Genomic DNA, 25,377 nt, shown 5'->3' on the forward strand with positions numbered 1-25,377 from the left:
AAAAAATTCACAACATTTTTCCTAAAATCTCGGGAGACTGTTTTAAGGGCTGTGGAATATCTGGTGATATGAAACATATTTGGTGGTCTTCTACGGTGGTTTCTGGGCTTTGGGAGAAGGTGAAGTGTCTGATAGCACAGATGTATGGTGGACCGGTTGATCTGGAACCTTCTACCCTTTTACTGGGAACCAGGACTTCCCGGCTTCCAGAAAGCTTTCAGAAGCTAGTAAACTACTTATGTATGGCCACTAAAATCCACATTGCGGCAAAGTGGAAGTCGCCCTCACTGTCAATATCTATGGTGAAAGAGAAGATGAACGATATTATGTTATTCTCATTTGTGGCCCCAGCGTTTCTTGTAGAATAAATCCCTTTCTCACACAGTCCTGTAGTAATGACTTTGTTCTCACGTTTTGTAGGAGGGTTCGTCTGACTCCATCTTATGTTATTAGTAGAGTTGAGCGATACCGTCCGATACTTCAAAGTATCGTATCGGATGGTATCGGCCGATCTTTAAAAAAAGTATCGGTATCGCCGATTCCGATACCGGAAGTCCCATTCAAGTCTATGGGACTTCCGGTATCGGAATAAGAAAAACCCTTTCCTGCCCTTGTACAGCCTCTCTGGGGTCTGTACGGGCCTTTCGGGGGGCTGTGCCGGCCTGCCAGGGGGTCTGTGCAGGCTCCGGTGGTCTGTGCCGGCCTGCCGGTGGTCTGTGCAGGCTCCGGGGGGCTGTGCCGGCCTGCCGGGGGGCTGTGCCGGCCTGCCGGGGGGCTGTGCAGGCTCCAGGGGGCTGTGCCGGCCTGCCGGGGGGCTGTGCAGGCTCCGGGGGTCTGTGCAGGCATCGTCCGATGGGACTACAAGTCCCATCGGGCGATGCCTGCTACCATGACAGTGATTGACACATTAGCCAATGATGGGACAGTAGTAGTCCCATCATCCGGCTAATGTGTTAAATGTTAAAAAAAAAAAAAATAAAAAAAATAAAAATACTACATACATACTACATGCATGCTACATACATACTACATGCTACATACATACTACATATATACTACATACATACTACATACATGCTACATGCATACTACATGCATGCTACATACATACTACATGCTACATACATAATACATACATACTACATATATACTACATACATGCTACATACATACTGCATGCTACATACATACTACATACATACTACATACATACTACATGCATGCTACATGCATACTACATATATACTACATGCATGCTACATACATACTACATATATACTACATACATACTACATACATGCTACATACATACTGCATGCTACATACATACTACATACATACTACATGCATGCTACATACATACTACATGCATGCTACATACATACTACATGCATGCTACATACATACTACATGCTACATACATACCACATACATACTACATACATACTACATATATACTACATGCATGCTACATACATACTACATGCTACATACATACCACATACATACTACATACATACTACATACATACTACATGCTACATACATACTACATATATACTACATGCATGCTACATACATACTACATGCTACATACATACCACATACATACTACATACATACTACATACATACTACATACATACTACATATATACTACATGCATGCTACATACATACTACATGCTACATACATACCACATACATACTACATACATACTACATACATACTACATGCTACATACATACTACATATATACTACATACATGCTACATACATACTACATGCTACATACATACCACATACATACTACATACATGCTACATATATACTACATGCATGCTACATACATACTACATATATACTACATGCATGCTACATACATACTACATGCTACATGCATGCTACATACATACTACATACATACTACATGCTACATACATACCACATATATACTACATACATACAATACATTCATACAATACATACATAGACATACAGTACATATAACATAGAGTAACATACTTACCAATACTTGTCACATTGTTCCCCGAAGCCATTGTCTTTTCCGGAATAAATATTAACATAACAAACCACAAAAATACTCACCCACGATCCGAAGCAGTCCACGAGTGTGTCCCACGACGATCTTGGGTAGAGAACTGCAGCATCAGCTGTTGCTGCCGTTCTCTACGGGCTGCAGGAATCCAATGACGGAAGGTAGGTATCCTTCCGCACTGTATTCCTCCGCCACTTAAAAAAAAAAAAAGTCCCTAGTCTCACTTTATGCCATTGCTGTGTGGGAAATTCCCACGCAGCAATGGCATAAAGTGGGACTAGGGACTTTTTTTTTTTTAAGTGGCGGAGGAATACAGTGCGGAAGGATACCTACCTTCCGTCATTGGATTCCTGCAGCCCGTAGAGAACGGCAGCATCATCTGATGCTGCAGTTCTCTACCCAAGATCGTCGTGGGACACACTCGTGGACTGCTTCGGATCGTGGGTGAGTATTTTTGTGGTTTGTTATGTTAATATTTATTCCGGAAAAGACAATGGCTTCGGGGAACAATGTGACAAGTATTGGTAAGTATGTTACTCTATGTTATATGTACTGTATGTCTATGTATGTATTGTATGAATGTATTGTATGTATGTAGTATATATGTGGTATGTATGTAGCATGTAGTATGTATGTAGTATGTATGTAGCATGCATGTAGCATGTAGTATGTATGTAGCATGCATGTAGTATATATGTAGTATGTATGTAGCATGCATGTAGCATATATGTAGCATGTATGTAGTATGTATGTGGTATGTATGTAGCATGTAGTATGTATGTAGCATGTATGTAGTATATATGTAGTATGTATGTAGCATGTAGTATGTATGTAGTATGTATGTAGTATGTATGTGGTATGTATGTAGCATGTAGTATGTATGTAGCATGCATGTAGTATATATGTAGTATGTATGTAGCATGTAGTATGTATGTAGCATGTATGTAGTATGTATGTGGTATGTATGTAGCATGTAGTATGTATGTAGCATGCATGTAGTATATATGTAGTATGTAGTATGTATGTAGTATGTATGTGGTATGTATGTAGTATGTATGTAGCATGCATGTAGCATGCATGTAGTATGTATGTAGCATGCATGTAGTATGTATGTAGCATGCATGTAGTATGTATGTAGTATGTATGTAGTATGTATGTAGCATGCAGTATGTATGTAGCATGTATGTAGTATGTATGTAGTATATATGTAGTATGTATGTAGCATGTAGTATGTATGTAGCATGCATGTAGTATATATGTAGTATGTATGTAGCATGCATGTAGTATGTATGTAGTATGTATGTAGTATGTATGTAGCATGCAGTATGTATGTAGCATGTATGTAGTATATATGTAGTATGTATGTAGCATGCATGTAGTATGTATGTAGCATGTAGTATGTATGTAGCATGCATGTAGTATGTATGTAGCATGTATGTAGTATGTATGTAGTATATATGTAGTATGTATGTAGCATGTAGTATGTATGTAGCATGCATGTAGTATGTATGTAGTATTTTTTTTTTTTTTTTTAACATTTAACACATTAGCCGGATGATGGGACTACTACTGTCCCATCATTGGCTAATGTGTCAATCACTGTCATGGTAGCAGGCATCGCCCGATGGGACTTGTAGTCCCATCGGACGATGCTTGCACAGACCCCCGGACATCAGCACAGCCCCCCGGCAGGCCGGCACAGCCCCCCGGCAGGCCGGTACAGACCCCCACAGGGTGCACAGACCACCGGCAGGCCGGCACAGCCCCCCGGCAGGCCGGTACAGACCCCGGGCAGTCCACACAGCCCCCCGGCAGGCCGGCACAGCCCCCCGGCAGGCCGGCAGAGACCCCCGGAAGGCCCGAAATGACGGCGCATCATGATGCGCACACACCGCGCATCATGATGACGTCAGGCCGTCAATCAACTGAACTTCCGATTCCGATGCCGAATTCCGATATTGAAAAAATATCGGAAGTCGGTATCGGAATTCCGATACAGCAAGTATCGGCCGATACCCGATACTTGCGGTATCGGAATGCTCAACACTAGTTATTAGTATAAGTGTGAGAGATGAGAGACCGACGACCGCAGTTTTACCGTGTGTGTCCGGTGTCAATTCTACAGTGTGAGAGATGCGGGGTCTGTGACCGAAGCTGGGGGTATACGGGTGTATACAGCATACGCAGAGGGGTCTGTGACCGAAGCTGGGGGTATACGGGTGTATACAGCATACACAGGGATCTGCGACCAAAGCTGGGAGTATACGAGTGTATACAGCATACATAGGGGTCTGCGACCAAAGCTGGGGGTATACAGGTGTATACAGAGTACACAGGGATCTGCGACCGAAGCTGGGGGTATACGGGTGTATACAGCATACACAGAGAGGTCTGTGACCGAAGCTGGGGGTATACGGGTGTATACAGCATACATAGGGGTCTGCGACCAATGCTGGGGGTATACGGGTGTATACAGAGTACACAGGGGACTGCGACCAAACCTGGGGGTATACGGGTGTATACAGTGTACTGGCCTACTACCGCTTCATTGATGATATTTTAATCATCTGGACGGAGTCTGAGCAACAGCTAAAGACGTTCCACGAACAGTTTCCATCCAAAACACATAAAGAACTCTATTATCTATAGCCAAGCCATCAGATACAATCGTATATGTTCCAACCCCATGGATAGAGACAAACACCTTGGTCGCCTCAAAAAGACCTTTTTGAGTCAGGGTTACCATCCAAGAACAATTGAAAACCAAATTACAAGAGCCACCAGAATGTCAAGGAATCACTTGCTACATTACAAAGCTAAAGAAGAGAATAACCGAGTGCCTCTAGTAGTCACCTACAACCCAAATCTGGAGGTGCTAAGGGGAGCGGCACGGAAATTGCAACCTTTACTACAAAAAGATGCCCGATTAAAATCCATTGTTCCAGACCCCCCACTGCTGTGTTTTAGGCAGCCCCCAAATTTAAGAAGCATCATTGTCAGAAGCTCCCTGTCCTCTCCAACAGCTGCAGGAACCTTTCCTTGCAACCAGAAAAAATGTAAAACCTGTCCATTTATAATGACCACGGACAAGATAAAGATCCCCAACTCACATCAGGACTACAAGATCCCAGGTACTCTCAACTGCATTACATCTAATGTGGTGTACTTAATTATTTGTCCTAAATGTCCAACTGGGGGTCTGTATGTGGGGAAGACAGAGCAAAAGCTTAGAACAAGGATGAATGCTCATCGTCACACAATAAGAGAAAAAAGAATGGATCTACCTGTGGCAAAACATTTCTGTATCCCTGATCACAGCAGCGTGGATATGAAATTACTGGTATTGAGAGGTAACTTCAATTCTCAGAGAGAGAGACGAGTTTGGGAGTACAAATTTATGACGACCTTTGACACTCTCAGTGCTGGAATGAATGTGTCGCATGGATTTATGTCTTTTTACATCAATTAAGGAATTTCCTTTTAAAACCTTGTGGGGGCATCACAACACAGAACTAGACCCCAATCAGAGGACCATAAAACATCCGGACTCCTTATCTATGAACTGGTCCAATGTTTATATTTATGTTTCTCCCTCTCCCATATTGATAGTTCTGCTTCACGTCACTTGTCTTATCTATTGCATTTTTTCTAGGCCGTACTGTGCATAAATATGTGACTTCAGATTTTGTATTAGTCTAGCCTGATGAAGAGACCTGAGTAGTCTCGAAAGCTTGCAATGTATTACCATCTTTTCAGTTAGCCATTAAAAGGTATCAACCACTGAGGACTCTCAATCCTGAATATTTTTCTACAATGTACACAGGGATCTGTTACCAAAGCTGGGGATATACGGGTGTATACAGCATACACAGGGGGGTCTGTGACCAAAGCTGGGGGTATACAGGTGTATACAGTGTACACAGGGGTCTGCGACCAAACCTGGGGGTATACGGGTGTATACAGCATACACAGGGGTCTGCGACCAAAGCTGGGGATATACGGGTGTATACAGTGAACACGGGGCTGTGACCAAATCTAGGGGTATACGGTGTATACAGCGTACACAGAGGGGTCTGTGACCGAAGCTGGTGGTATATGGGTGTGTACAGCGTACACAGAGTGGTCTGCGACCGAAGCTGGGGGTATACGGGTGTATACAGCATACACACAGGTTCTGAGACTGAAGCTGGTGGTATACAGGTGTATACAGTGTGAGAGACGCGGGGTCTGTGACTGAAGCTGGGGGTATACAGGTGAATACAGTATACACAGGGGTCTGCGACTGAAGCTGGGGGTATATGGGTGTATACAGTGTACACAGGGGTCTGCGACCAAAACTGGGGATAAACAGGTGTATACAGTGAACACGGGTCTGTGACCGAAGCTGGGGGTATACGGGTGTACACAGCATACACGGAGGGGTCTGTGACCGAAGCTGGGGGTATACGGGTGTACACAGTGTACACAGAATGGTCTGCGACCGAAGCTGGGGGTATACGGGTGTATACAGCATACACAGGGGTCTGCGACCAAAGCTGGGGGTATACGGGTGTATACAGAGCACACAGGGATCTGAGATTGAAGCTGGGGTATACAGGTGTATATAGTGTGAGAGACGCGGGGTCTGTGACTGAAGCTAGGTGTATACAGTATACACAGGGGTCTGCGACTGAAGCTGGGGGTATATGGGTGTATACAGTGTGCACAGGGGTCTGCGACCGAAGCTGGGGGTATACGGGTGTATAAAGAGCACACTGAGGGGTCTGCGACTGAAGCTGGGGGTATACGGGTGTATACCGCGTACACAGGGGTCTGCGCCCGAAGATGGGGGTAAACGGGTATATACAGCGTACACTGTGGGGTCTGAGACCGAAGCTGGGGGTATACAGCGTACACAGAGGGGTCTGTGACTGAAGATGGGGGTATACAGAGTACACAGAGGGGTCCACACAAACACAGCTTCGCTCCGTACACCTCATACACACACAGCTCCACTCCCTACACCTCGTACACACATGGCTCCGCTCCGTACACCTCGTACACACACGGCTCCACTCTGTACAGCTCGTACACACACGGCTCCGCTCCGTACACCTCGTACACACACGGCTCCGCTCCGTACACCTCGTACACACGGCTCCACTCCGTACACCTCGTACACACACGGCTCCGCTCCGTACACCTCGTACACACACGGCTCCGCTCCATACACCTCGTACACACAGGGCTCCCCTCCGTACACCTCGTACACACACGGCTCCGCTCCGTACACCTCGTACACACACGGCTCCGCTCCGTACACCTCGTACACACACGGCTCCGCTCCGTACACCTCGTACACACACGGCTCCGGTCCGTACACCTCGTACACACGGCTCCGCTCCGTACACCTCGTACACACACGGCTCCTCTCCGTACACCTCGTACACACACGGCTCCACTCCGTACACCTCATACACACACGGCTCCACTCCGTACACCTCATACACACACGGCTCCACTCCGTACACCTCATACACACGGCTCCGCTCCGTACACCTCGTACACACACGGCTCCGCTCCGTACACCTCGTACACACACAACCCTGCTCCGTACACATCGTACATGGGTCGCCCTCCAAGGGCTGTGGGGTTACTCGGTACCGGGCCGGTGTCAAGGCGGGAATGTGTCACAGCAGCGGTGACCCGGTCCGTGGCCCTGGGCGCCCAATGTCAATGGCGGTGGTGTAGTTAATGGGAGAATAGTTTGTGACGCCGCCCATGGTGTTTGGCAAGTATGGTGTTAGGCCAACGCTGCATACAGATCCGCTGGGACTGATGGTGTGGTGCAACAGAGATGGTATAGCTCCCACAGGTGGAGCTGTAGTCCCAGGGCAGTGTAGGTGCAATGGATGAGGAGAGGCGCAGGATGGGGTAGATGTTGTTACCCAGGTGTAGCGGTGCTGGAATAACTGGAGGACACAGGGTGTGCGGTTCCAAGGCTTTACTCACTGTTTGCAGTTCACACACACGCCTGCCTCTGTACTGTGTTCTCCGGGTCAGGGCTCCAGCCAACCTCCAGGCCAGATAGGATTCTCCCTTCCACACTCCACCAATATGTACCTTCACTGAACGACTCCTCCAATGCGCCTTTAGGTGCGAAGCACTTCAGTACCTAGTTATCCTGGAATGCCTCTCACTAGGTGTTCCTAGTCTTTACTTGTATGACAGACAGCTGTAGCCTGCTTTGGGGACTCCTCACTGCGTCCCGGCTCTCTATTCAGTTGCTGTTGTGTCCCAAGTCTATGAGGGGAGCAAGGCGTTAGCGGCTCACTACTCCTCCGGTGTCTGTTGCCAGACATAAAGATCCAATCAACCTCGAGGACCGGGCCCCGGCCTTTACGCTCTTTGGACTGGAAGGGTTCTCTCTCTTTCTCAACCTGCTTCCCACCGTCCTTCTATTCTCCTTTGTTCCGATCTGTTCTATCTCTCTTATGGAAGGTTAGGTTATCAAACCCTGTCTTATGAGGAAAGGTTGCAGGATTTGGGAATGTTTAGTTTGCAAAAGAGAAGACTGAGAGGAGACTTAATAGCTGTCTACAAATATCTAAAGGGCTGTCACATTGTAGAAGGATCAACTTTATTCTCATTTGCACAAGGAAAGACTAGAAGCAATGGGATGAAACTGAATGGGAGGAGACACAGATTAGATATTAGAAAAAACTTTTTGACAGTTAGAGTGATCAATGAGTGGAACAGGCTGCCACGAGAAGTGGTGAGTTCTCCTTCAATGGAAGTCTTCAAACAGAGGCTGGACAGACATCTGACTGGGATGATTTAGCGAATCCTGCTTTGAGCAGGGGGTTGGACCAGATGGCCCAGGAGGTCCCTTCCAACTCTACGATTCTATGATTCTATGATCAATCTTATCAGTCTCTTTCTCTGGTCTTTCTCATGCCAGCAGCCCAGATCACTGGGACCTGCTACAGCACGTCCCTCAGACACCCATCTTCTCTCTCCGCTAACCAACTAACTGTCTCTCTGTCTGTTAACTTTCACTCTTCCCCTTCTTTTATAGCTAACTCCACCCGCCTCCCCAGCACCTCTCGTGTTACGAAGCCAGGGACCACAAAAGGCAACCTATGAACTTTCCAGCATAAAGCATGGATGGGTCCCTGCTGAACTATCCTGTGTGTGGGGTGCAGGTGTGGAGTGTGGTCAGGAGTTCCCACCATACGTGGATGGTGGGGCACTACACCTTAGGAGGTGCAGTACCTCTGTGGCGACTGAAGCCTCAGGGGCGCCACATACACACACGGCTCCACGCCGTACACCTCGTACACACGGCTCCGCTCCGTACACCTCGTACACACAGGGCTCCGCTCCGTACACCTCGTACACACAGGGCTCCGCTCCGTACACCTTGTACACACATGGCTCCGCTCCGTACACCTCGTACACACACGGCTCCGCTCCGTACACCTCGTACACACGGCTCCGCTCCGTACACCTCGTACACACAGGGCTCCGCTCCGTACACCTTGTACACACATGGCTCCGCTCCGTACACCTCGTACACACACGGCTCCGCTCCGTACACCTCGTACACACGGCTCCGCTCCGTACACCTCGTACACACACGGCTCCGCTCCGTACACCTCGTACACACGGCTCCACTCCGTACACCTCGTACACACATGGCTCCGCTCCGTACACCTCGTACACACGAGGCTCCACTCCGTACACCTCGTACACACACGGCTCCGCTCCGTACACCTCGTACACACACGGCTCCGCTCCGTACACCTCGTACACACACGGCTCCGCTCCGTACACCTCGTACACACACGGCTCCGCTCCGTACACCTCGTACACACGGCTCCGCTCCGTACACCTCGTACACACACGGCTCCGCTCCGTACACCTCGTACACACACGGCTCCGCTCCGTACACCTCGTACACACACATCTCCGCTTCGTACACCTTGTACACACACAGCTCCGCTACATCCACCCTGTAAACCCCTCCTGACCCCACACAGAAACTTCCCCTCATCCAGCACCATGACAACCAGCACAGCGGAGTCCTGCCCACACTGAGGCCCCTGATCATGTGACCCCTGACTCCTCCCCTCCTGTGACCTCATCACAGGTCCTGTGCTCACAGAGCAGCTGTAGAAATCTCCGGCCTCGGGGGTCTCACCAGACTTCGCTCTTTTCTTGCAGGGGCCGCAGTGGATTTCATCCTGGATCCATAGAGCTGAATAGAGGAGCGATGTTCCTTCACTCTGATGGGAATTGATGGTGACGTTGATGAGTCTATGAGGAACGTGTTCAGCTGCCGACTCCGAGGAGGAAACTGCTTGTTGTCTGTGGCCTAAATATATAGGTTTTATTAGTAGATGTCAGGGAAGAAAACTAAACCCTGTAAGATAATAAATCTCCTCCTATGTTTCCCTTATTATCTCCAGTAAGTGTATTATTACACAGGATTCTTATGATGTTACATCGGATCATCTTCTTCTCATTCAGGTCTCTACAATATCGGATCCTCTCAGTGAAGATCTTCTATAGAAGAGAATTTTCCTGATTTACCCATCAAGGACGGATATGGACAGAGACAAGATGGCGGAGAGGATATTACACCTCACCCTAGAGATCCTCTTCCGTCTCACTGGAGAGGTGAGAGATTCTGATGACGTCACATTACATCATTCTTATCTATGGGAATAACAGATGGACAGAACTGGAGAGGTGAGGACTCTGGAAATGTCTGTAGTGAGATTTATTAATGTGTCTCTCCATTACCAGGATTACACAGTGGTGAAGAAGACCTCTAGTGATCGCTGTCAGGACCCTGTGTCTGAGGGATGGGGAAGACCCCTGAGCCCAATCACGGGGCCTGCACCTCACCCCCTGATCCATGAGGACATCAATCACCAGAAGATCCTAGAACTCATCTACAAGATGATTGAGCTGCTGACTGGAGAGGTGACACTGCTGGGAATGCTGGGACATTATACAGTAACGCTATGAAGGGATCGGGGGATGACGGTATCATTGTATGTGTCAGGTTCCTATAAGGTGTCAGGATGTCGCTGTCTATTTCTCCATGGAGGAGTGGGAGTATTTAGAAGGACACAGAGATCTGTACAAGAACGTCATAATGGAGGTTCCCCTGCCCCTCACATCACCAGGTAATAGACAGGACTAAATACACACGGCCTATAATTATCTGTATGTAGAGAATGAATTCAGTCCCTGTATGTGTTTCCTCCAGATCTATCCAGTAAGAGGACAACACCAGAGAGATGTCCCCGTCCTCTTCTTCCACAGGACTGTAACCAAGAAGATCCCAGTGCTCCTCAGGGTCATCAGGTAGATGGAGAGAAGGTGTCAGGAGATCTCCTCTATGATGTGTAGACGGCTGTGAAGGTCTTGTGCTCAGTCTTGTTTTATCCCCCGGTATTATATGTTTTATACTTGTGTAATGAGAGCGGTGGAGATGGCAGGATTAGAGCTGATCATAGATGGGACTTCTCCATCTGTCGGTGACTTTTACAATATTTGTTTCAGGGTGAAGATCTGACCCATATTAATACTACAGAGACATATGTGAGGGGTGATGAGTGTTGTAAAGAGGAGATTCCCACATATGACTACCCGGGTGAGTAGTAACCACTGAATGCAGAGAAGTCACAGATTCCTCTCAGTCACCGGCTGTGGCTGCTTTATCGGTGGTGTAGTCCGGCCGTATTACCATGATCACCATTTTGCCTCTAGACCACAACATTCTCCTCCACCCAAAACTGTTCAAATGACTTTGGGCATTGAAAGCCCTTTTCTATAGAACTTCCCACCTGGAGGATCCACCTACCCCCTGGGATTTGGAGACGTTGACCGTTACCTGCCCAGATCTGTAACTATAAAGCCAAATGACAGCGTACGTAGAATGTGCTGACAAGATAGAAAATCACTTGAAGAAAAATCTTATGCTGGGCCTGTAAGAGAAAGCGGAGGCAGTGGCGTAGCAACTGTTTGTGGCGCCCGGGGCGGTCGAAAAATTTGCCGCCCCTTTGGTCGTTGATAATCCGGAAGCATCCGAAGAGCCCACACTACACTCAGAGATCTAATTTTTAGTCTGCTACTAACTCTGCTGTTATTATTTCTAAATTTCAAGACTTTCATCTTCTTGCAGTTCTCTCTCTCTCTCTCTCTCTCTATATATATATATATATATATATATATATATACTGTATATATATATATATATATATATATATATGTATTAGCTTGATGATGCTGGATGAAGACCTAGTGGCTTTTTTAATAATAATTTTTAATAATGTGACAGAAAAAAAACAGAAAGTACAAATTATTTTCGAAACTTGGGTAAAGTTGTTTTATTATCTTAGCTCAACCCAGGTCGATTACTGGTGTCCGCCAGAGCGGTGCTGCGCACACTTGCACGCTATATCTGTAGTGCATCTACTGCTGGCCTTGCAGTTGAGGCGCCGCTCGCTTTGCAGGTCTAGAGGGACTCTAAGCCCATGTCCTTGGGGCTGAGTTCTGTGACCATTTGCAGAGCGCTCCTCATTGCCGAGCTCTGTGAGCTTGAACAGGCTTCAGCATTTATGTTTACCGGTAGTGTGGCTCTGTGAGGTAACAGAGCCCGCTTTTGTACACACTGGGTCAGCGGTTAACCCGCCGGTGTCTAGTTAGTACAACACCATATAGTTTCCGCCATTACTGAGCAGCATTACTCTGCACGGTGGAACCCGGGCTGCGAACGCACCTTATACCATCTTTATTATTTGGTGTGTTCCGCCAGCCCCTAACACCATCAGCTGCTACCTGATCTCACTGTTATTAGCGGTAGATGTAGACTTATGGGAGGAGTAGTCCCGTCAGTCACCCCTGCTCTCGCTATTATCAGTTCAAAGCAACTATCAGCATTCTCCCTTGCTAGTGCTGATCGGCAGCAGAGCAGGGGAGACTGATGAGAGCGGTCGTCAGCACCTGGCACCAGGGAACAGCGAAAACAGTACTGCTGCTTCCCAGGCACTGGTACGTGTAACACTGATGTAGCACACGGGTGGTGCATGTATTACACACACACACATACACTGATATCTCTGGTACTGTTATTTCTGGTACCTGAACTGTGAGGATGTGTGGAAGATCCCTTAGACTGGTTCTGCAGCATTTCGATAAAGACTTGAGAGAATCAGAGTATCAAACGTCCTTTTATTGTCACCAGAAGCACTGAAATATTCTGTCTTATCCATGTGATGTACTTGTTGTACTTAAAAATATTCTTCATGACTGAATGAATTCAGAAATTTATAGTGAAGTTTGAACCATCACAAGTCAACAATGACACCTTATTTGCCTCAATATGCGGACACTAGCAGGTGCATGAAGGAAACACATTTTTCCCTAAAGCGTTTTCCAATACACATTTATGACCTTCCTACAGGATAAATTATAATATGATTGCGGGGGGGGTCCAACTTTAAGGATCCCCACTAATCTCAAGAATAAGAGTCCCCAAATCACCAGTGTGAATGTCAGGGCAGCTGAGACATAGATTTCTTTGATAATGATGCTGCAGTTAACCTTGAAGTGAAGAAAAAAAAATATTTCGGCATCGATTGACGACTGCCAGTGGATGTGAGATGTTCAGAGAAAGGATTAAAAGTTTTATTGAAGCAATGCCTTTTGGAGCTGATCCAAATCCTTCATCATGTACATTTAAACAGGATGACACCTCTGCCCTTTATCAATACATGTTATATAAATACTTATTTCTAAATCAGAGCTGACATTCTGTTTAATGTAACCTGATAAAGGAGTTAGATCAACTCCAAAACGTGTCGTTTCAATAAAATTAATTTTTTAACCAGTCTCTGGACACATTACACCCACTGACAGTGCAAGTCTATGCAGCAAGGCTGTCTTCTTCACTTAGCAGTATACCTTCAGCTCCAACACTTACGAGCCTTGGAACTAGTGGTCGTAGTGGTTGGAGCTGCATTGTGGATCCAGTGTTGTGCCTGTACCACACAGACAAATTAGGTGAGCGGTGCACAATGATTCACCCCACGTGCACATTCATGGGCAACGCCGAGCCACGCACGGGGCACTTACCGTTTATTTTCATTAGATGACGCTGCAGTGGCACAAGCGGGAAAATGTACATTTGCAGAATGATGGAATCACACAACATGAATATATACAGGGAATGGTGTGAACATCATATCTACTAAGGTCCAAAGGAAAAGGCAGAGTAAGCCCCACTGGGTGAAACCCTTACATTATGCCACTCGCCCCCAGACTGAAGACCACTCAGCCAGCACACCAGCCCCCCTAATACCACACACACTGCTGCCCAGAATGCACATCTGCCAGTGCAATGTAAGTACATGGCAAAACTGCTAGCAAGACAGGGCACAAGCCTGGGGCATACGGGCACCCTGACTCTAAGTACCGGGCACAGGCCCAGCTACTACAACAAGAGCCCAAACTGCATCTTCAGCTTCCCACTGACGGCTGCAAACCTCCCTAATACATCACTTGCTGGGAATATACCCTAAACCAGGGAGCCCCGGACCCACTTACCGGAAAAAGCAGCTATCGGTGCTCTTGATATTCCCTGTCCCACGCTGTACACAGATCCAGACGTGAGCAATCGAGCTGAATCAAGCAGGCGCATGTAAACGAAGGCAGAGCAATCGATAAAGCAGCTCTCGCATTGTGATGAAGAGACAGGACGCTTAGTAGATCACAGCAGCTCTGTGCTGGAGCAACGTTACCGGCTGCTGGGGGTCAGTGCTATACATATTATACATGTGCTCCTGCCGCGCCGCCCCCACTCACGTGCCGCCTGGGGCGGACCGCCCCCCCACGCTACGCCACTGAGCGGAGGGTAATGATGCTGTTGGCTTCCTAGATCCCTGAGATCTTATCGGATGACTCTTCTCTCCCTTCTGTGCTGCTGAATGTCTCATGGTCCCTACAAGACCAGGTCCAGTCTTTCTGGCCAATCTTCCCTTTTATGATGGACAACAGTAAATGTGCAGTGAGGCCAAGTGTGAATTTCTGTCCAATAACAGCAGAGTTTCCCTTTATCCTGACTTTTCCATTTGTATTAAAACCAACTAACTTCCAGGAGGATTGTGATAATCTCCAGGACAAACATTCCACCTGTGCCCTGATAGATCTCTAAGCTGTGCGTGGCTGATGGCTGTAATATACATTTATTCCCGCCTGCAGGAGATGTGTTGGCTCCAGCCCTGGTGTCATGGATTCACTCCACGTCATAAATTACATTGTTATTGATCCTAAGGAATTCAGATTACTGCACGGTCTCTCCTGAAATGGGGGCGCTAATACTTTCTCTACTTTTCTAGTCAGGACTCACAGTGACTCCAATGATCCACCATAAATCTTTATTTTTTTTTTATTTTTTTTTTTTTATATAGCGCTAACATATTCCGCAGCGCTTTACAGTTTTTGCACACACATTATCATCACTGTCCCCAATGGGGCTCACAATCTAAATTCCCTATTAGTATGTCTTTAGAATGTGGGAGGAAACCGGAGTACCCGGAGGAAACCCACGCAAACACGGGGAAGAACATACAAACTCCTTGCAGATGTTGGGCCCTGGGATTTGAACCCAGGGCCCCAGCGCTGCAAGGCTGCAGCGCTAACCACTGAGCCACCGTGCCGCCACAATGAGGGCAACCCTGTTTTAGTGATGGAGTTCTCCCTTCATATTTACGTTGTTGTTGGGGATGTTACATAGAGTAATAAATTATGTCTTTTTTACCTGTTCATTCTGTATGATGGCAGAGGTATAGTATTGAGGCGCACACAGTCTAATAGGGGAGGTGCTGGTGTAGCAGACTGATAAGTCCCAAATAAAAGAGAGTCAAGGGTTCACCGCTCATATAATTTATAATGCAGAATTTCATTTATTACTGTCCAAAAAAAGCTGCTCTTACAAATGAGCGGGTCTTACCTTTTATGTTACTTATTCTTTTGTACGTACTTACAGTTTTGTCTGTTTCGTTGTATTTACATTTCATTCTTTTCTTTTAGTGATTCAGTGAGTAAGACCCGGGAGGGGCGAAATGTCTGATGTAGCTGTTGTCCCTTTTTACAACCTTGGTTACTATGTATATGACTACCGCTCATTTGTAAGACCAGTTTTTTGGACTGTAATAAATGAAATTCTGCATTATACATCTTATGAGTGTGCACTGAACCCTTGACTCTCTATTCTGTATGATATTTTGATTGTGGTGGGATCGGCCGGCCTCACTTATGTGAGTCTGTAACTCCCTGATAGTCTTGAAAAAAATCTCTCCATTGCCGCTTCCAAATGTCTGAGATCTAAATTTAAGGTGAACCTGTCAGCAGGATTGTGCTCAGTAACCTCCAGACACTGTCAGGTCGGCACCGTTATACTGATTACATTGATACCTGCTGATGAAATCTGTCTTGTGGTTGTTGTTTAATCTTTATTTGTAATTAGCTGAAGACCCCGGTGCTGCCCGGGCACAGTAACTAACTGTGGTTAGTTATAGCAAATTATAATTATCCTCCATCCCATAGTCCCGTGCCCATATACCCATCATACATATCCTCCATCCCATAGTCGAGTGCCCATATACCCATCACACATCTTCCATCCCATAGTCCCATTCCCATATAACCATCATACATATTCTTCATCCCATAGTCCCATGCCCATATACCCATCATACATAATCGCCATCCCATAGTCCCATGCCCATATACTCATCACACATCCTCCATTGCATAGTCCCGTGCCCATATACCCATCATACACATCCTTCATCCCATAGTCGAGTGCCCATATACCCATCACACATCCTCCATCCCATAGTCCCATGCCAATATACCCATCATACATATTCGCCATCCCATAGTCGAGTGCCCATATACCCATCATACATATCCACCATCCCATAGTCCCATGCCCATATACCCATCACACATCCTCCATCCCATAGTTCCATGCCCATATACCCATCATACATATCCTCCATCCCATAGTCGAGTGCCCATATACCCATCACACATCCTCCATCCCATAGTCCCATGCCCGTATACGCATCATACATATCCTCCATCCCATAGTCGAATGCCCATATACCCATCACACATCCTCCATCCCATAGTCCCATGCCCATATACCCATCATACATATTCGCCATCCCATAGTCGAGTGCCCATATACTCATCACACATCCTCCATCGCATAGTCCCGTGCCCATATACCCATCATACACATCCTTCATCCCATAGTCGAGTGCCCATATACCCATCACACATCCTCCATCCCATAGTCCCATGCCAATATACCCATCATACATATTCGCCATCCCATAGTCGAGTGCCCATATACCCATCATACATATCCACCATCCCATAGTCCCATGCCCATATACCCATCACACATCCTCCATCCCATAGTTCCATGCCCATATACCCATCATACATATCCTCCATCCCATAGTCGAGTGCCCATATACCCATCACACATCCTCCATCCCATAGTCCCATGCCCGTATACGCATCATACATATCCTCCATCCCATAGTCGAATGCCCATATACCCATCACACATCCTCCATCCCATAGTCCCATGCCCATATACCCATCATACATATTCGCCATCCCATAGTCGAGTGCCCATATACCCATCATACATATCTGCCATCCCATAGGCCCGTGCCCATATACCCATCATACATATCCTCCATCCCATAGTCGAGTGCCCATATACCCATCACACATCCTCCATCCCATAGTCCCATGCCCATATACCCATCATACATATCCTCCATCCCATAGTCCCATGCCCATATACCCATCATACATATCCTCCATCCCATAGTCCCGTGCCCATATACCCATCATACATATTCGCCATGCCCTAGTCGAGTGCCCATATACCCATCACACATCCTTCATCTCATAGTCCCATGCCCATATACCCATCATACATATCCTCCATCCCATGCCCGTGCCCATATACCTGTCATACATATCCGCCATCTCATAGTCCCGTGCCATATATCCGTCATACATATCCTCCATCCCATAGTCCCGTGCCCATATACCCATCATACATATCCGCCATCTCAGTCCTGTGCCCATATACCCATCATACATATCTGCCGTCCCATAGTCCAGTGCCCATATACCCATATTCCCAATCATACATATCCGCCATCCCATAGTCCCGCGCCCATATACCCATCACACATCCTCCATCCCATAGTCCCGTGCCCATATATCCGTCATACATATCCTCCATCCCATAGTCCAGTGCCCATATACCCATCACACATCCTCCATCCCATAGTCCCATGCCCATATACCCATCACACATCCTTCATCTCATAGTCCCATGCCCATATACCCATCATACATATCCTCCATCCCATAGTCCCTTGCCCATATACCCGTCATACATATCATCCATCCCATAGTTCAGTGCCCATATACCCATCACACATCCTCCATCCCATAGTCCCTTGCCCATATACCCGTCATACATATCCTCCATCCCATAGTCCAGTGCCCATATACCCATCACACATCCTCCATCCCATAGTCAACTATTATGACATCATAATGAGTGGCGGCGGGGCTTGCAACCTATGATGACATCAGCGTTGCCATGGCAACCATTGTGACATCATAATGAGGGGCGGGGCTTGATACGCACACACTGCTTCCCCAGTATGCAAATAGGGGCATTATGACATCATAATGAGGGGCGGGGCTTGACGCGCACACACTTTTTCCCCCAGTATGTAGATAGGGGCAAAATTGTTTGGTGAACTGGAACGCGCGGGATTAAAATTTCACCTCACAACATAGCCTAGGACGCTCTCGGGGTCCAGACGTGTGACTGTGCCAAATTTTGTGGCTGTAGCTGCGACGGTGCGGATGCCTATCCCAGACATACACACACACATACATACATACATACATACATACATACACACACATACACACACTTTGAGCTTTATATATTTGATTAACAGTGAACGAGATTCTCATGCTCTGGCGAGGGGCTGTGGGTGGGGCTGTGGGCGGGGCTTTATGTGATGCTCTGATTACATATTCCTCTGTATTGGCTTATGACAGGTCGCTGACCCCTCACTGACCTGCCCCCCATTATTACATAATGCATATAATAGCATTGATATTATTGGTGATAATGTCTATAATATTGTGGCTATTGTGAGGCTTAGAAAAAAAATTACATCCAGCAAAATGTCACCAGTGGCCCCTGTCCAGTAGCATCTATCTTTTACTTATTATACAGTGGGGAAAAAAAGTATTTAGTCAGTCAGCAATAGTGCAAGTTCCACCACTTAAAAAGATGAGAGGCGTCTGTAATTTACATCATAGGTAGACCTCAACTATGGGAGACAAACTGAGAAAAAAAAATCCAGAAAATCACATTGTTTTTTTTTTTCATTTTATTTGCATATTATTGTGGAAAATAAGTATTTGGTCAGAAACAAAATTTCATCTCAATACTTTGTGATATATCCTTTGTTGGCAATGACAGAGGTCAAACGTTTTCTGTAAGTCTTCACAAGGTTGCCACACACTGTTGTTGGTATGTTGGCCCATTCCTCCATGCAGATCTCCTCTAGAGCAGTGATGTTTTTGGCTTTTCGCTTGGCAACACGGACTTTCAACTCCCTCCAAAGGTTTTCTATAGGGTTGAGATCTGGAGACTGGCTAGGCCACTCCAGGACCTTGAAATGCTTCTTACGAAGCCACTCCTTCGTTGCCCTGGCGGTGTGCTTTGGATCATTGTCATGTTGAAAGACCCAGCCACGTTTCATCTTCAATGCCCTTGCTGATGGAAGGAGGTTTGCACTCAAAATCTCACGATACATGGCCCCATTCATTCTTTCATGTACCCGGATCAGTCGTCCTGGCCCCTTTGCAGAGAAACAGCCCCAAAGCATGATGTTTCCACCACCATGCTTTACAGTAGGTATGGTGTTTGATGGATGCAACTCAGTATTCTTTTTCCTCCAAACACGACAAGTTGTGTTTCTACCAAACAGTTCCAGTTTGGTTTCATCAGACCATAGGACATTCTCCCAAAACTCCTCTGGATCATCCAAATGCTCTCTAGCAAACTTCAGACGGGCCCGGACATGTACAGGCTTAAGCAGTGGGACACGTCTGGCACTGCAGGATCTGAGTCCATGGTGGCGTAGTGTGTTACTTATGGTAGGCCTTGTTACATTGGTCCCAGCTCTCTGCAGTTCATTCACTAGGTCCCCCCGCGTGGTTCTGGGATTTTTGCTCACCGTTCTTGTGATCATTCTGACCCCACGGGGTGGGATTTTGCGTGGAGCACCAGATCGAGGGAGATTATCAGTGGTCTTGTATGTCTTTCATTTTCTAATTATTGCTCCCACAGTTGATTTCTTCACTCCAAGCTGGTTGGCTATTGCAGATTCAGTCTTCCCAGCCTGGTGCAGGGCTACAATTTTGTTTCTGGTGTCCTTTGACAGCTCTTTGGTCTTCACCATAGTGGAGTTTGGAGTCAGACTGTTTGAGGGTGTGCACAGGTGTCTTTTTATACTGATAACAAGTTTAAACAGGTGCCATTACTACAGGTAATGAGTGGAGGAAAGAGGAGACTCTTAAAGAAGAAGTTACAGGTCTGTGAGAGCCAGAAATCTTGATTGCTTGTTTCTGACCAAATACTTATTTTCCACCATAATATGCAAATAAAATGAAAAAAAAAACAGACAATGTGATTTTCTGGATTTTTTTTTCTCAGTTTGTCTCCCATAGTTGAGGTCTAACTATGATGTAAATTACAGATGCCTCTCATCTTTTTAAGTGGTGGAACTTGCACTATTGCTGACTGACTAAATACTTTTTTTCCCCACTGTAGGTGCTACTGCGCAGGCACCGCCACCACTGGTGACGTTTTGCTGGCTGTAATCTTTTTCTAACCCTCACAATAGTCATCTATAGATTATCAAAAATAAGGAAGCAAGAGCGAAACGTGCGTCGGGGCCTTGGCGTGGCGCACAGGCATCTTTGAACATGGGTAAGAGGGTTTGGTTCAATCTCATGTGAGCATTGGCTTTCATATTTTGTTACTTTTTTTCTCTCCACAATACATGTGTCTATGGTAATATAATACGGAACGATACTCTGTCACTTTGGCAATATGTGGTGTGCATACGTATTCCTATATTTGCCAGTGTTTATCTGCTGAATGTACATTTGCGGTTTGATTGTCTTTCTAAATGCCTCTTTTCATGTTCATGTGTGATTAAGGGAGCTTCGCACATGTAATACTCCTCTTAGGTTACTATCACATCGTGTTGCTCTCTGTCTTAATTACCTCATGCCTGTGTGGCCGCACCATGGTTGTGTTGCTGTCCGCCTGATTTTATTAGTTTTTGTACATAAGGTGTGGAGCATTTTATATGTATATTTATATGCCCTGTTTTGGTGGATTTAAATAAAGGCTTTGTCATACTTTTTTTGATAAGCAGGGATAAGATGGAATTTATGACTTTACTTATACACACACCTTCTTTTGACTCTATTCTAGCGATCTAAGCTCCCAAAGGTTCATTATTGCTTTTCATGATTAATGGAGAGTATCTCTAATCAAGAAATATGATTGTTATATCTACCTTTGATTCTAGCTATGTTTTCATCACTATTATAATGGGGGGCAGGTCAGTGAGGGGTCAGCGACCTGTCATAAGCCAATACAGATGAATATGTAATCAGAGCACCACATAAAGCCCCGCCCACAGCCCCACCCCAGCCCCGCCCCAGAGCACGAGAATCTCATTAACTGAAAACTACAAATACAGATTATACAACAACCACAAGACGGATTTCATCACCAGGTATCATTGTAATCAGTATAACGGCGCTGACCTGACAGTGTCTGTAGGTTACTGAGCACAATCCTGCCGACAGGTTCCCTTTAAGACATCTCAGCTCTGCACTATTATACACAGTTCTCTATAAATGTGTAATATTTCTTCATGAAACTCATCTGATAGAAAATATTGGACCTTACGATAGTTTAGATTGTGAGGTCACCGAGCCCCATACTCTAATTACCCAGAGAGGTTTCACCACTAGCTGCTCATTTATTACTGATGGAGACTGTGGAGTTTGATCATTTCAGTAGATGTTATTGTCTATAGTCACAGTGTTTGATTACAGTAGTGTCCAAAATCCTCTGATTTAACCTCTTCCTGCAGCCAGTTTTGTGGTCCTAATCAGACCCCATTATTAATATCTGACGTGTGTCACTTTATGTGGTGGTAAATTATTCACAGAGGATAATAGGAAACAAATGGATCTTACAAATTATTTTCCAGCTTCGCACTATACCCTACATACGATTGTACACTACTGTCTGGGCACATGGCAGTGTTCAGAAGGGAAGGAGCGCCATTTAGCTATTTGAATGCAGATCTAGCTGGAATAGTTTGCAGACACAATGTATTGGGAGCACTGTTCATGGTCACCTGGCAGCTCAAAAGATGTCCACCATGACCATGCTTGGCTCTATCTTCTCTGCTCTCCATATCCCAAGGATTGCCTTGCTCATCGCCCTATAACACCATTACATGGATCTGGACTTACACTGGGACCTCTAGGCTTGGGCCATGGTGTTACCTGCTATTCTGTGGTGTTAGATGGCAAGAAGAATAGTCAGGTAGCTGGGTCAGAACCAGAAGGACAGAATACAGAATCAGGAGACACAAGAGTAGTCAGTAAACGGGCCACAGTCACAGCAGGAGACAAATACACAAGCCGCAAGCTGAGCACAGAGGACTGAACCAGAGGAGACAGCGCTGTATCTGGCAGATTCCGGCCATGTGCTTTGCGCTTTAGTAGGGTGTGGTACTTTCCAATTGGCTGAAGTAGGGAGCAGATTACTCCAGCTGGACAGCAGGAACAGATCCCAGATGAGATTGGACACATCATATGCAGAAGCCCTAATATAACTAAATGACAGAAAACCAGAATAGTCGAAATCCTCATAAAGTGATTCCATTTTATAAATTAATTCACTGAGGGTTATAATCCTTAGGAGGAGTGAATATTTTGACTCCACCACCACTTTCAGGAAATTAACACGCAGTGGATGTTGGAGAGTGAAAATTACACATTTGCCATTTTCTTACCCAGCACATAGTGCCCAGATTGTGCTCCAGGAGACACACACCAAAAATTAAGTGGATTCTTCTCACTATAATATTGCTAAATACAGGGATCCTAAATGTTGTTTGTGCACACTGCAAGACTCCGAAGTGAGAGCGGATTTTGCTGGATCGGTTTATGGAAACCTTGTTGCTTTTCAACAGCCTTTGAGCCACTAATAGTGCGGGAACCTCTGTTTTTCCTTTGACAGATGATGGCCCTGAGTGGGGACTTGTTTTTTGTGAGATAAGAATTGGTATTATTTTCGCCTACATAACATTGATTGGTTTCTTTTTATTCAATATTTGGGAGGCAGAATGAACAGACAGTTGAACACCGCACACTACTGGTTCATCCAACAAGGTTTTCTTTTAGACTGTGAACTGTCATTGTCTTGGTAAATAAAGATTTTTACATAGCTTGCCATTTTTATCTACAGTTTAAGTAGAAACATTCAAAAATATAAAACTCAAGGATATTTTATTAAAATAATTGTTTTTTATCTTAGCAGAGGACTGTATCAGGAGATCAGAGGGACAGATGACATCTTTAACTTTTAAATCTGATGATCTTGAGATCCTACAAGATACAACTGAAGTGAATGCCATTACTCCAGATATATCATCATCCATTCACAGCCAAGATCTGTCATCTGATCCTATGAAACAGGTCCCATCTTCTGATTCATTACCGACTACTAAGGAAAATCAAAGTCACAAAAGAGGCAATAAAAAACAAAATGCTCCTAAAGCAAAGAAGTCATTTTCAAGTTCAGAATGTGGGAAATATTTTACACGGAAATCATATTTTGTTAACCACCAGAGAATTCACACAGGGGAGAAGCGTTTTTCATGTTCAGAATGTGGGAAATGTTTTAATCTTAACTCAAAATTGGTTAGGCACCAGAGGAGTCACACTGGGGAGAAGCCTTTTTCCTGTTCAGAATGTGAGAAATGTTTTAATCAGAAATCAGACCTTGTTATACACCAGAGAATTCACACAGGGGAGAAGCCTTTTTCTTGTTCAGAATGTGGGAAATGTTTTAATATTAACAAACATTTGATAAGGCACCGGAGAATTCACACAGGGGAGAAGCCTTTTTCCTGTTCAGAATGTGGGAAATGTTTTAAACAAAAATCATATTTTGTTACTCACCAGAGAACTCACACCGGGGAGAAGCCTTTTTCCTGTTCAGAATGTGGGAAATATTTTAAACAAAAATCACATTTTGTTACTCACCAGAGAACTCACACAGGGGAGAAGCCTTTTTCCTGTTCAGAATGTGGGAAATGTTTCAGCAAAAAATCAAATTGTGTTATGCACCAGAGAACTCACACAGGGGAGAAACCTTTTTCTTGTTCAGAATGTGGGAAATGTTTTAATCTTAACTCAAATTTGGTTAGGCACGAGAGAACTCACACAGGGGAGAAGCCTTTTTCCTGTTCAGAATGTGGGAAATGTTTTAATCTTAACTCAAGTTTGGTTAGGCACCAGAGAACTCACACAGGGAAGAAACCTTTTTCCTGTTCTGAATGTGGGAAATGTTTTAACCTTAACTCAAATTTGGTTAGGCACCAGAGAACCCACACAGAGAAGAAGCCTTTTTCCTGTTCAGAATGTGGGAAATAGGGAAAGAGCATCTTGTTAGACATCAGAGCAGTCACACAGAGGAGAAGCCTTTTTCATTTTCTTAATGTGGGAAATATTTTACTTGGAAATCATCTGTTAATAAACATTAGAGACTTCACATAGGGGAGAAGCCTTTTTTTGCTCAGAATGTTGGAATCATTTTAACCAAAATTGGATCTTCTTAAAGGGGTTGTCTCTTGTCATTCCTCATGTTTGCTGACAAAAGGATAAAGCTGAAGTTTATTACTTCCAAATGTAAATCTATACCCATAATTCACCCTCTGAAGGTTAGTCAGAAGGTGACTAATAGAAAAAACATACCCCACAGTTCAGTATATAGGGTGAGGTGACGTATACACACTCACTCTCCAAGCCTCTAATTTCTACGGGTTTCATCATCCTCACCAATGATGGCTCATCAGGAGACCATTTAATATTGACT

The 25,377-nt window shown here is 45.4% G+C and overlaps 1 pseudogene; it reads left to right on the top strand.

Moving 5' to 3' along the window:
* The first annotated feature begins 10,558 nt into the window (after positions 1–10,558).
* Positions 10,559–25,045, top strand: LOC141047170 (uncharacterized; annotated as a pseudogene).
* Positions 25,046–25,377: the final 332 nt, after the last annotated feature.

Source organism: Dendrobates tinctorius, unplaced genomic scaffold (assembly GCF_039654945.1).
Source record: "Dendrobates tinctorius isolate UK_male_01 unplaced genomic scaffold, ASM3965494v1 ptg000126l, whole genome shotgun sequence".
Lineage (NCBI taxonomy): Eukaryota > Metazoa > Chordata > Amphibia > Anura > Dendrobatidae > Dendrobates > Dendrobates tinctorius.